This window comes from Silene latifolia, chromosome Y, assembly GCF_048544455.1.
Source record: "Silene latifolia isolate original U9 population chromosome Y, ASM4854445v1, whole genome shotgun sequence".
Classification (NCBI taxonomy): domain Eukaryota; kingdom Viridiplantae; phylum Streptophyta; class Magnoliopsida; order Caryophyllales; family Caryophyllaceae; genus Silene; species Silene latifolia.
In genome coordinates, this window is record NC_133538.1 from 306,727,470 (window position 1) to 306,731,595 (window position 4,126).

At 39.6% G+C, this 4,126-nt stretch overlaps 1 non-coding gene across 1 annotated transcript; it reads right to left on the reverse strand.

The window, feature by feature from the left end:
- Window positions 1-2,865: 2,865 nt before the first annotated feature.
- On the reverse strand, window positions 2,866-2,972 carry LOC141636198 (small nucleolar RNA R71). Its single transcript, XR_012540826.1, has one exon. It is a non-coding gene; the product is annotated as a small nucleolar RNA R71 (small nucleolar RNA).
- Between the last annotated feature and the right edge of the window lie 1,154 nt (window positions 2,973-4,126).

Sequence of the window (4,126 nt, forward strand, 5' to 3'; positions counted from 1 at the left end):
AGAAGGGGAAATGGTATGGTTCTCGAGGCGGTTACAGAAAGATAGAAGAGAACCTCGTAAGTAGCATGCATTCCCCTGTGAGACTTGATTTTTTTAATCACACTTGGACTTGCATTGATACATGTTTACATGTATAACTGGTACCATGTTAATGTGTAGGTGGAAAAGGGAGTGACCAACTTGGATCGGCATGTAACTTATAAATAAGGGCACACGCCTAAAGGATCCCGGTCGCGTGACAAATATGATGAGGAAGTGTTGACCAACATAGTAAGCATTATTTTATTAAGACGAGTTCATTACTAACTTTATTATTTTAGTCACAAATATAATTTGAAGTTTATTTAATATATTATAGGACAACGTATTGAAGGAGGTAGAAGAAGGGAAATTGATGTGACCATAATTAGAGCACATTTAGTCCCCGAATTAGCCTTGTTCCCATGCTTTTTAGTGCATATTTGGGTCATTTATTGTCTTTAGTTCTTTGTTTTGCATATTCTTTGAGGTTTTGATCCCTTGGTAGGAAAGGAGTGCAAACCTTGCATTTTCATGGCAAAATGAGGCTAAATTGATTGAATTCAATGACCAAGCATCAAGGAGAGACAAGATTAGAAGGCCTTTGTACATACTATAGTAGATGGGCAATGATGAGAAAAGATCCTTGCATCCCCGAGGAAATCCCCAAGGATTCTATGAAGAAAAAGGAAGAAAAGAAGAAGAAACGAGACTGCACAGCAATCCGTGCGTCTTCCCCAGAAAACGCCCGTCTCCACCACCACAATCCGTGCGTCTTCACCCCAAGACACCCGTGCAAAAGACCCAGAAGACGCCCGGGCAGAGACCACCAAATCCGCCCGTCCCGTGCTAAAGACGCCCGGATTCTCAGGCAGACCCATTTCGTCTTCTTCAAGCTTCAAGGAAGGATGCACATCTTTTTCTAGAGACCGGAGTCTCCCTAGAGACCGGAGTCTATCCAAAAAGACTGGCGTTTCCTTAAGTAGGGACTTAATCGTCATTTAAGCCCTTAGTTAACCCTAATTCATCCACCTAATCCCCACTATAAATACCCCATTAGTCTAATTAGAAGAGCATGTTCTTCTTAGCAATCTTTAATGTAGTTAATATCAATCAAATATCTCTTTAATCTTGTAATCAACAATTAATCAAGTTTTAATACAAGTTTTTTTTCCTTAATCTCTCTCTTGTTCATCCTTTATTTTGGGTAATTGAAGATTATTTGGGTTATTATTGGGAGATTGACAACCTCTCAATCAAGCAGCAAGTATTTCTTTTATTCTTTGCTTTATTATTGGAATCATTAGTAGGTATAATTCTCTTAATCCCTCTTTAATTATTGTTAATCACTTTCATTTATTCATCATGTTTCACTTTGTTGGTATGATTGACAACCTTGCTAGCATGTTCAACATGATAATGAGTGAGTAGTTCCTTAGCTAGGGTTAATGGGTAATTAGGGGAAACCAACATGGGGAATGATTCATGCTTAAATTAATATGCTTTCATAGTTTATTTGCTTGCTTGTTTTGATCTCAACTCATGCACATGTTATGTTTGATGAAATGTGAGCCTATGAATCCTTGCATTTTTTACCCATCACCTATCTTTTCAATGACACTTGTAAGACATAAACCAACTCGAGTCTCATTAGACCATGCATGTTGTTGAGTAGGGAAGACTAAGTCGACTTGTAGGTGTTGTACAATCTAATCGATTCGGCTCCGGGACCCAAACTTTCCTTGGATTGTAAGATATAAACCAACTCAATCCATCACAACTATAATTGCTTGCTTATAATTTGAGAACATGTTCGTATGATCAATTCCCATGAATCCCCTATGACCCCATGACACCCTAGTGCTTTTTATCAATTCTTTACATCCCTTTTAATTCATCTTGCTTGTTTACTTTCATTGCTATTTAGTTTAGTGATCTTCTACATCAAACCTCAATTGTGACACCCCTAAGACACCACTAGTTGCAATAGAAATCTCATCTCAATTCCCGTCCCTTGGGATCCGACCTTTACTTGCTTCTTTACTAATTGTAGAGTTGTTTGTGAAGTTATAAATTGTGTTTTGGTCTAGGTGCTCCTAACGACAAGTAACCGAAAAATTTAGTAAAAATATCCCGACCAAAAATGGCGCCGTTGCCGGGGACGGTGTTAACTTGATTTAGATTTTCTTATATTGTTATTAGTTGTGTCTTTCTTTGCCTTGGGGAAGGAAAACTCCTCAAGGTTTGTTCTAATTGTTTTCGAGTTGTTTGATATTTTGCATGTCTAGAAGGTCACAAGGTGACTTGTTACCCTTTGATCGTGAAATTGAAAGAACTTTGACAACCAATAGAAGACTTGCTAGGAGAACTTTGAGAGGTATTGGTGAGGTTGTAGATATTTAACCAAATACTATTGAGTTCATCAACCCTTTTGCAAGAGAAGGTGAGGAGAACCCAACACAAAATCTACCCACAATGCCTAAGTTTTCATCACATTCCGTACCCACTGAGGAGAACCTACCTAATGGTACTCCCACACCACAACATCTAACCGGAAATTTCATTGCCAAATCCGCATTTATCCAATTAGTCGAAAGAAGCCAATTTGGGGGGATGCCTAGTGAAGACCCTCGTTCTCATATGGAGACTTTTTGTGACTATTATGATGCGATTTCTCAAACCGGTGTAACTCAAGACCAAATACGATGGGTCTTATTTCCTTTTTCTCTAATTGGCACCGCGAAACAATAGTTGAAAGGCCTTGATAAGGCTACTCTCGGAATTGATTCTTGAAAGAAGTTGGCTCTAGCTTTCTACAAAAAGTTCTATCCACCGGAAAAGACTAACATGCTAAGAGCTCAAATCACGGGCTTTAAGCAAAGGGATGAAGAATCTTTTTATGAAGCTTGGGAGCGGTTTAAGGGGATTTGTCGCTCATGTCCTCACCATGGACTTAGCGAGTGGTTCTTGGTACAACAATTTTGGAACGGTCTTTATGAAGATTCAAGGAACATTCTCAACATGGGATCAAATGGAATGTTCACCGAAGTTGATGACAATCAAACTTGTAACAAAATTGAGGAAATGGCGGTCCATAACTCATAATATAGTAGACGTCGCAAGGCTACTAGAGGAGGAAAGCATGAAGTGGACTCCATTACTCAATTGGGTGCTCAACTTAGTGCTCACATTGATACCATCAATCTAAAGTTTGAAAAAGCTATAGCTAGACTTGAAGAAGCCTCAAAATCACCAAAGCATCATGTTAAACCAAGGTTACCAAAATGTAAAAGGATAGTCAAGCAAAGGAAACCACCATCAACAACATCCTAGCTCACACCAAAATGTTGGAAACCCAATTGACTCAACTAGCATCTTCAAGCTCACAAAGACAAAAGGGGCAATTACCACCTCAAAGTAATCCCCCAAGACATGAAACGGTTAGTGCCATTCACTTGAGGAGTGGTACAAGGTATGAAGCACCGAAGAAGCAAGTTGAGGATGAAGTTGTGGAAGCTAGTGATAAAGAAGAAATTGTGCAAAACTCTAAGGATGGAGAACCATCAAAAGAATAAATTTCAAAGAAAAATGAAGACAAGGTCAAGGAGAAGGAGCCCATTGTGATTAGACTTCCTTTTCCAAGTCGTCAATCCAAGCCCAAATTTGATGACCAACTTGGAAAATTTATGGAAATTGTGAAGAATTTGGAAGTCTCAATTCCTTTCACGGAATTAATCAATCACGTGCCCGCCTATGCAAAATACATGAAAGACATCCTCACAAAGAAGAAGTCGATCCGGAAGCTTGAGACTGTCGCCTTCACTAAGGTGAGTAGTGCAATACTTCAAGGGAGTTACCTCCAAAACTCAAAGATCCGGGAAGCTTCTCAATACCGTGTACCATTGGCGACACCACGATCAACAAAGCCTTATGTGATCTAGGGGCTAGTGTGAGTGTTATGCCGACCTCGGTGAGTAAAAGGTTGGGGATGGGAGAGCTTAAATGCACCAATATCACACTCCAAATGGCCGATAGATCGACGAAGACACCATTAGGGATATGGGAAGATGTTCCCGTAAGAATTGGGAAAATTTTCATCCCGGTGGAC